The sequence below is a fragment of the Etheostoma spectabile genome, chromosome 10 (assembly GCF_008692095.1).
Source record: "Etheostoma spectabile isolate EspeVRDwgs_2016 chromosome 10, UIUC_Espe_1.0, whole genome shotgun sequence".
Taxonomy (NCBI): Eukaryota; Metazoa; Chordata; class Actinopteri; order Perciformes; family Percidae; genus Etheostoma; species Etheostoma spectabile.
Window position 1 is genome coordinate 26,806,254 of NC_045742.1, and position 10,182 is coordinate 26,816,435.

At 43.2% G+C, this 10,182-nt stretch overlaps 1 long non-coding RNA gene across 1 annotated transcript in view; it reads right to left on the bottom strand.

Moving 5' to 3' along the window:
- Window positions 1-9,491, bottom strand: part of LOC116697040 (uncharacterized) — a 17,236-nt gene extending 7,745 nt beyond the window's left edge. The window contains exon 1 of the long non-coding RNA XR_004333902.1: window positions 9,481-9,491. This is a non-coding gene — a long non-coding RNA (uncharacterized LOC116697040). The remainder of the gene's footprint in view (window positions 1-9,480) is intronic.
- Between the last annotated feature and the right edge of the window lie 691 nt (window positions 9,492-10,182).

Below are 10,182 nucleotides of genomic sequence, written 5' to 3' on the forward strand. Positions count from 1 at the left end.
GGGGGGGATGTGCTTAAATACTGTCAGCAATTACAGTACAGATCCACTTTACTCTCTGAAAACACTCTACAGCTAGGAGCAAAGTGCTGGGTCAGTCCAAGGGCTCAGAGTTGTTTACAATGAAGGCATGGGAGTTTGTGAATTTTCAATTCCACGAAGATTTAGCATGGCTTCAAGGAGAAGGGAGGAACTGATGGATGGGATCACTATTACTGAATGAAGTTGTTGCAGGCTCTTGACCTCTTGAGCTTTTGAGACCATGGCATACAGGAAAAACAAGTTAAAATTACAATGTTCAGATGCCAGATCTCTGCCAGATGTTCCTTCTTCTTTCTTTGTGTTGGCGTTCTAACCTCCGGTGGATTTCTGAGGACTATGGTTACCTGCTCCTCAGATCTCTGCAGGGTAAATCCAAACAGCTAGCTAGATTATCTTTCCAATTGTAGTTTTTTGTTGCACAACTAAAACAACTTTTGAACGTACACATGTTACATCAAAACAAGCTTCCAAACACTAATTTGCAGAGGCGCGGCCATTGTGTTGCACCGCCCAAGATGATTGTGATTGGTTATATGAAATGCCAATAAACCAGAGTATGTTTTTCTCCCATCCCAGAATGCTGTGTTGACTAGCCAGACCTTCCTCCCCAGCGCTGTGGAGGAAGGTGTGGCAATGCAAGACTAAAATGTGCCTAACGGCATATTCCTGTTCCCCTGGGCCCTCTAATGGGTTAATTCAGCCACGTTAGCACCCCTCCCAAAAGCTTCTGCTACTGTTTCCTGTACCTTCCAGCCATTACAGCACCCTTTGGAAAAAGTTGGTGAAATCAGGCGATTTCACCAATGACCACCATAGCTTTTTGTTTAACCAAGTCATAAGCATTTCCAATGAAAGCTGTATTGGACATATCTGAGATATATCTTCGTCTTTTAGTGTTTTCTTGGTTTAGCCACAATTGGATTGAGCAGACTGCACAATCCTATAATATCAACACAACCATTAGGTCTTGGTTGCTACCCAGTCTGTAGTTATTGTCTTAGATCATTTGCAGTAACAGCTGTCTTTATAATTTAGTTTTTCATTGCTTTGGCACTTTTGGGCCACTCGTGGTCGTGTTTGCTTTGGGACCAGTGTGTGTGTCAAGAAATGCAGAACAAACACTGCTTTTGATTGATTGACGGCTGCGGAGTCATGTGCGACCAGCCTGTATAAAAATCAGTCGAAGTTCCATCAAAAAGACCACACTTAGCGCTACCGCTCCACTTTATTGTGGTTGTAAGGAAACCGGAGACGACGTGCGGTTGAGCCGGGCGAGCTAAAGGGCTTTGTGTGATTCCAGCATTCCTCCATATGTCTCGGGACAGTCCAAAACCACAGGGCCTGACACAAGCAGCGGTTCCAGAGTCAGCTGCCAAGATCCACTGTGAGGTATAACCCTGTTCTTTATCCAAGAGCACTCCATTAGGATTTACAGCAGGGGAACATAAAGCACTCCGAGAGAATCCCTGTCCAGAAAAGGCCAAAACAGACAGACTTATGACAGCAGTGGTCCACCAAGGAAAGCATTGGACTTGAACAAGACTCTTAGAAAAGTTGGTTACCAGAGGTATGTTTATCAAAACAGTTTGACCCAAAAACTAAGTGATGAAAACTCAAACATTCTAGAATTCAGTCAATGCATCAAGTTAGGCAGACTCCTTTGAAAAATGGAGTCATGCATATTTTATTATTATGTAATCTTGCCATTTTATTCACATTTGGATTACACAGTTGAAAGCCTAACACAGCACAGACAGTAGGCATTCCACAATTAGATATAAACACCAGAGTACAACCTTGCAGAAATCATCGCAGCTGTTATCTAATTGTAACAACTGCAATTGTAGCCAGCCGCAATACAAAAGTACAAGTACTATGAAGGATCACGGGCACCATAATCACACAAGAGCGACGGGAATTACAATTGCAGCTCGGCTTCATAGTGGCAGTATCTTGAATTCATACATACTGAGCCCCCCACCCCGCAGCAATTACACTTCCTTTAACAGACTGTTAGGAGAGTGAATGAGGGAGGGAGGGAGGGAGGGGTGGAGGAGGATGAAGAAGTGTGGCGGCATGCTAGGAATAACTGTTGGCCGAGGAGCTAATAGGCATGGAATGATGACAGATATCATGGAGTGGACGCCTCGCAATGACTGGGAAGGAATTAATAAGCAGGAATGGGTTAATAGTGCATTAAGAGCCAGCAGGAGAACGGCGGGAGAGAGGAGAGGGAAGCTTCTGAAGTCAGCTGTGAGTAATCAGCCCATGGCAAGCCTTCGACGATTACCATAACAGAGCAATTGGACGTGAAAAATGGATAATAGTATGGACATAGAAGTGTGTGTGCGTGTGTGTGTGTGTGTGTGTGTGTGTGTGTGTGTGTGTGTGTCTTGTGATGGCTGTTGGGGAGGAGTAAAATGCACAAATCCTACTGGCGCTCCAATTGTAAAAAAGCAGAAGGTGGTGATAATTTGTAAAGAAAAACTAAAATGTGACCGAAGTCTTTGCTTATTTCAGTAATTTTACAGTAGTCATTGCTCTACAGGGATTAGGCTGACACTCTGTTGTGTTGATCACCCCATGCATTGTTAACAATGCACATATAATGACCTACAATCTACACCACGTCACAGTTACAAAACCGCATCATGTTTTTACTCAAGTCAAGTCAGTTAAACTAAAAAACTGTGGCAAAACTGCTATAACACACTTTTTGAAAACAGGGCCCACTGCTCCTGCATTTGTACAAAAAATACATGCATAGTAATGATATGTATTATTATTATTATTATTATTATTATTATTATTATTATTATTATTATACGTTCATTATTAATCTTTAATCATGGAAGAACTTTTCAAAAAAAAGTTCAAAAGTGCTTTACATACAATTAAAAAATTAGTAAAAGAAATGATTATAAAACCAGCAGTAAAATCAATAAAAAACAGGTCTAAAATAATGTTGTTGTTTATTAAAGTGACTTAAAAGAAGCCAATGTGTTAGCTTCTCGGATCTCCCTCTGCAGGTCATTCCATAACTGGGGGGCCCGAATAGAAAAGTCCTATTCCCCTTTGGTTTTCAGTAGGGATCGACCAATATGGATTTTTGGAGTCAATTCTGCTTTTAGTCCCTCAATTTGCATCATAAAAGTGTAAACCCTGCTACACCGGATTTGTTTTCGGTATCTGCTCTGCCATTTCTTTGAAAATAATGAACCAAAACCCAGATTAGTGTCACTTCTGCAATCATGCTGCAATCATATCACCCAAATTATGGTTAACTGCCCAAGGGTAAAAGGCTTTTATCAACATCTACAACTCAGCCTTGATGATGCGTTGCTTGCAGACATATCATAAGACAGATGTAATCAGATCATCACAAAATGTCCTTGGTCAACACATTGAAATAATCCAACAAAACAATAAACGTGAAGAGTAGCCATTGAAATAAAGGGCTTGATTTGTAATTTAAGACTGCCATGGTGCTAGTGGTGGAGGGGCAGTGCCCGGCCTGCACGTGAACTGCAAGGTCTCCGGCAACACAGAGCTGCCTGCGGACGCCTGTCTGTAACTCATGCCGGGAAAAAACTATCGGCGAACGCAGCAGCCGCGTATAAGCAACTATCGGCCCGATACATCGGCCAGCCGATAAAATCGGTCTATCACCAGTTTTCAGGTTTGACCGAGGAATGGCCAGGAATGGCCTGCCTGAGGATCTCAGGTTGCATTCAGGCTGGCGGCGGATGGAAAAAGGGTTATACAATGTTCTTGTAAGGAAAAATGTTGTGGGCAGATTGCCATGACATTCCCCTAGCCAATCCTGATCCCAAGAGGAACACTTCAAGACATGTGTGGAGTCAATGGTACACATACATTTTTAAAGGACTACTGTGTTTACTTAGCCATGAATAATAATCATATTGTATTAATCTGGGTTTTCATTACCGCAGAATGAGCGGTTTGTATCTACAGTATACACGGAGCGGGTCCTCTTCCACGGAGTCCGCCATGTTGCATGGCTACGTTGTTACAGTAGCCCAGAATGCACAAACCAAACACTGGCTCTAGAAAGGGCCATTTGAGTTTTTTTTAAATTGACCAACTTAGTTCTTGGCACACGGTAGGTTACAAAAACTTCACAGCTAGATGGAAGTGAATCCCACATGCTGACTAAAATTTAGCAAGCTAGCCAGCTAGGAGAGTTAATAAAAGTAGCATTTTCCTGGCTATTTGGCTAGCCCTGTGAGCAGTCATTACATCATCAAGATTCTGCCAACGTATGGTTATTTTCATTAAAGACACAGATTCCTTTTCTGGTGTGACCAGAAGAACAGCAAATTTGTCAGTATATTTTTCCATCCGGCATTTTTCCAGAGGCTGAAAGTGGGCCTTTAGACTTGTGCAACTCCAGATTAACTTTAATTACTTAACTTTTTAAAGTATTGAATGTGGAACATGTCATTTACAGTATGGTTTATCTAACCACAAGGCCACCCTGCCACCATTTCCTTGAAACTTTTGAGATCCATAAATTTTGACAAAGTCACTTGTGTTTCTTCTCTCTCTCGCTCTCTCTCGCTCTCTCTCTCTCTCTCTCTCTCTCTCTCTCTCTCTCTCTCTTCTCTCTCTCTCTTCTCTCTCTCTTTCTTCATATGTCTTTCTATCTGGCATGTTTCCAGTATTCAAGGTGAATGGAACTGGAAGACATTACATAGCTATGGAGCAAAGAAAATACTGAGAAGCAAGGTTATGATATAGCTGAAAATTGATATGCCCTTGGCTTTACACCATTTGCTTCCAGTGTGTGTCTAGAGAAGCGTGAGATGTTTCATATGGTCAGGCTATTACCCCCCCCCCCCACCACCGATCAGTCCACATATCTCTTCTAATCAAATGGACGTTTATCCCTGGGAAGAGAGAATATCCAGCCACTTGAATGTTCAGTCATTATATGATAGCTCAATTATGATGTTAATTTGAAGGGTATTATTGGACAGGCAGATGACTGTAACTGAACACGACTAGAAAAAGGACTTCCATTATTAGCTATCCCACCTTCTTATTAAAGTAATTTGACTTTCTGTTCTCTGTTTGTGAAATTGTGTGTGGACAATGCAATATATACGTATAATACGACACAACTGTGCCGTCTGAAAACAGGAATGACTTGTTTGCAATGCTATTTCTGTAACACCTCACCCAATTTAATGATGGTAGTACCATCGCAAAATGCCGATGTTGCGCCTCCAACCTTCATAGCAAATCACAGGTAGAGTAGGGAAAAGGTTCCCTTCCCGAGACTATTTTGCAGAGCCAGCGTTGCAGTGTCCGGAGCTCAGCTACACTAGTAATGTCCTAATCATAATTGCTTCATGGAAACAACAGTGGAGGTGAAACAGAAACCCATATCAGATCCAGAACCAAGTGAAACTGCAGTAAAAACAAGTGGAAAGATAAACAACATGACAACATTTGAAAAATTGTTTTTATCTCAACTCAGTTAAAAAAATCCAAATAAGGAAATAAAAACGGAATTCTTATCGAATGGTATTCCTATTTTAGGTTGGATGCCCTCCATCCAGGGAAGCGCACTTTAAGATCTGTGAGTATACATTACTGCACAAAGTCTGGTAAAGAACAAGCGCAGCTAGGGAAAAGAATACAGTTTCTAGAACTTTAGAACGGAAAAGAGTCAGCCAAAAGTCTCCATACAGTAGTTATGCAACCTTCCACCCTGTTTTCTAGTGCCAAACCAACTCTTACTGTACAAAAAATGCTGCATTGGCTGCCAACCACCCCCAAACAAACTCCAAAGCATCACTTTTAAGTAACAAAGAAAAAGGAAAAATGCAGTAGCAGAACGCCATGAAGTGCAACAAACGAAGGCTTTTTTTTTTTTTAGATACCAATGAAAGAAATCCCGTGCCGACTGCTTATTAGGCACATTCACCTTACATAAGGCCCCTTTAATTTGAATTATTATTTTGAAGCCTGATGATGAGTCACTGGCTGTTCTGCTCTCTGTCTGTCCGGTGTCGCCCACACCATTGCATTAAGACCCCGACTCCAAACACTGAGCAGGTGGCTGAGAACATTAGGTGGGCATGGATCACATAGCAGCACAAACACCACATCGCATATTCATAAATTACATAAAAATATGGACAATGAAGCGAGCCGAATGTAGGGCATCGGAGTTAGAGGGTGAGAGCGTCTCAGTCTGTCTGCAGTCTGCCTGCCTTTATGGGTGGCTGCTGTGGTCGCACTGAATGCATGCGCCTGTGTGCCTGCGAGTGTGTGGGCCTGTAAATAGCTGTGGCAGCTGTAACACTACTGTAATGCCATGTGTGGTCCAAGAGGGGCCAGATAACCAGATGGCCAACACATCAGTGCCAACACATCCAGCAATGCAATACTAAACACACGCACGCACACACGCACGCACACACGCACGCACGCACACACACACACACACACACACACACACACACACACACTTAAACCAGTGGGACCAAACCTCCAAAGGCCTCATTTAAGGCCTGGGCCACGAGTAGAGCATCGGCAGTGCCCCTCTTCTGGGTAGAAGTCTAGGCCCAGACAGCCTGGCAGCAAGCAGCCGCTGGGCCGTACGCACTGCCAGCTCAGGAGCGCTGGGAGGCTGACTGTGTGAGAGAGAACTCCCCTTTCTCTGGGCAACACATGCTCTGATCAGCGCTTGTGAGAGTTTGGGAGATCTGTACCAAGTTGCAAAGTTGTCTGCTTGAAGCATATTGTGGCCGGCTCAAACAAAAGCTTGTTGTTAGCCAAGAAAAAAAAGTTCAAAGACTGCGTGTGTGTATGTGTGTGTGTGTGTGTGTGTATTGGCGTCGACAGATGTCGAGTACATGATGGTCCCCTGTGTAAGAGGACGGGAGTCTCTGTCTTACCTGGGGCTGCTGTGCAGCTGTCCTGAGCCGATCGCTGTCCCTACCACAGACACTGACTTGGGTTGTGTGTGTGCGTGTGCGTGTGTTTGTGTGTGTGTCTGGGGGCATGCAGGAAGTATTCTGCTGCTTTTTAGCTCTAATAGGCAGCTGGGGCATCATGTTTTTTTTTTGGCTTTTCTCAAAACATATCTGTTGTTTTTACATAAAAAATAGTAACAATCATATTTTCAGTTTTTGCTGTCATGTTTGCTTTGCTTGCTTCATGGATGTGAATTAGTGTTCACCATGTGACGCAAAACAGATTTGAAAGTAATCTGACATCAAAGTTAATCTAATTTTAGGGTGATCATTAATACAAATGTGTGTTGTACACGTAGTCAAGACTACGGATACCTATCAACATGGAGGGAATGAAATAAAACATTATTTTGGGGTCTCTATTTTTTCATCTCAACTATGTTAACTGAACAGTCAAGAACTCAAAGTCCAGCCAAAAAGAAGACAATGGCAACAGCAGTGTTAAAGAGAGACACATGTACACACAGCTAAATGAAAGAGAGAGTGATAGAAATGAAGCAAGCCAGACAGAGAGATGTAGAGAAGGAGAGAAAAAAAGCAAGGAAAAGAGATATAAAAATGAGATGGTGGAAAGGCAGGAGGGGGTCTTCTGTGCCTCTACACCCCACACCTACCCCCCAAAACAACATGATTATATATTTTTAAAGAAGGGCTTCAAGAAAAAGCTACATGCCTTTTGGATTTACAGCCCGGCTATCAGTAGCCACAAGCTCCGGCGCGAGACGGCGTGACAGGTGTACGTTTCAGCAACTTAAACAGGGCGGATTAAGCCACTAGTGGCTCCTCTTCATATGCATTCCTTATGGGAGTTAAGGCCATTTGAAATGCAGGGCCAAAGGCAAGATTACCGGCTCATAGGCCCATGGAGAGAGGTGTGCTGCAACTAAAAGCCTGGATTTGAATAATTGTGGCAGGGCTTAGTGCCTGGAATCAGCACAGAACAGAACCAATGGATTATTACACACACACACCAAAACACACACACACACACACACACACACACACACACACACACACTCACCAACTTTGGAAGGCTTTGACTTGTCTGAATCAATAACTCAGTATGACCGTGTGTGGCATGTGTGGTGTGTGTGTGTGTGTGTGTGTGTGTGTGTGTGTGTGTGTGTGTGTGTGTGTGTGTGTGGTGGGTGTGGTGTTGTGTGTGTAAGCGCATTGTTGGTAAGAGGTTGGTTCGTGTCATATCTTTCTCCATGCCATAATGCAAACACATGTGAGTGATGTTCTGCTGCTCTGCTGTTTATTATCCACATGTAGAGCGTGTTTCTGTTTGTTTGTGTGTGTGTGTGTGTGTGTGTCTGTGTGTTTGTGTGTGTGTGTGTGTGTGACAGATCATACTAGTGCGAGCCTGAACTTGTGTTTGCTTTGTGTGTATTCATGTGTGAGCCTACTTGTGTGTATAAACAAGTGTGTAGTTATGGTGGAAATGGTTTTATTTGTGCATATTTGCTTCTGCATGTGTTTGTGTGTGTGTGTGTGTGCGTGCGTGCGTGCGTGCATGCGTGCATGTGCGAGTGTGAATGCCTCCACCTAAACACAGCAGAGCCACTGTTCCAGCTCCGTACGTTTTGACACTGGTTGAAGGCTTAGCAGCGCTCGAGGTGCCAGACAGACCGACAGACGAAAGGAGGGAGGGGAAGAGATGACGAGGAGCTGCGGGAAGAAGAAATGAAAAAAAGAGGAGCGGAAAGAATGGATAATGAAGGGAAGGATGAGACGTGGTCCCATATGAGTTTGCGGCAGAGATAGTGAGGGGAGAGGTTTAATGTATTCAACCAGTTTTGAAAGAGAGGGAGAGGCAGCAGGGCGGCAGGTATGAAAGAGGGGGTTACACCTCGGGGGGGGCAGAGGAAGACAGAAGCTGTGTTCGAAACCGCTTCCTATGGTGGAAATAGTGCACTATATAGTGTGTTTGCCATTTTGTAGTGGTGTTTCAATTCTCCGAGGTCAATTTTATTCACTAAACCGTTGACCATGAAATACCCACAATGCACGGCTAATTTGCGTGTACACCACATTTTACTCCCGTGTACCAGGGACGTGAACTGAGCTCTATATTGACCCAGGGCCTAATAACAGAAGATGTCCAAGAGCTCAGGAGTGACACACAATAGAAGCATGTGATAGACGTCACAAATGATCAATTTCAAGATGTAAATGTGCAAATATTGCCACAAGTAAAGAGTAAAGAACAGAGCAAAAAAAAACTGTTAGGAAGTCAATTTGATGTGTCGATGATCAAATCCCACCCGGATGGACTAAAGTGCACTGAGACCCCAGAACCCCCCGACATATGCAAAACAGCCGAGTGTGTCCTCACTTTTTAAATGGTGTGAGCGACACTTTGAATAGAGGCAGCATCAACACCTGCTGCCGCAACTCGACCAAGGAGAGTTGGAGAGACAAGAGGGCAAACACCAATTGTAACACTCCAGAGCTGTACACACACACACGCACACGTATTCACATATATATACAAATACCATAACAAAAGTTTTTTTTTACATCTGATCCCAAATGGAGCAACATGAATATGGCTGTCATGCTGGCCCGTAACACAAAACACAAATGTGGGAATCCAAAATGGTTCATATTATGTTGCCCGTGGAAACAGTTGTGTATTGTCTTCTGTGGCTCTGAAAGAGCTCTGTCAAGTCTTCTTGGATGATAATGCCATCCATATTAGCTCAGACCTGAAGACTACAAGATGTGCAAAAGTCTGTGTTACTAATTGTCGCACTGTTGCTTGCTCTGGAGGAAACTAGAACTGTTGGGTCCTTGTAAATTCCGGAGTGTGGTCTATCTGTAAAGTGTCTTGAGATAATTCTTGTTATGAATTGATACTATAAATAAAATTGAATTGAATTGAATTGAATTAATGTTGACAATGTAGTCCGAATTTAAAGACGTAGGCATTTACTAGTAACCTGACGCACCAGATGGTTTGTTGCACAAGTGTTTGGCAAAGGGCAAGCACTTAAAAAAATAAAATAAAAATCCTGGCCGGTGATTGGACGATAAACCAATCAGAGAATCAGTGTCATCTCCCACTCCCTTTAAAAGCCAGGCGCGTCATATTTCTATTTGTAATTTTTTGCATGTGTGTGTGTGTGTGTGT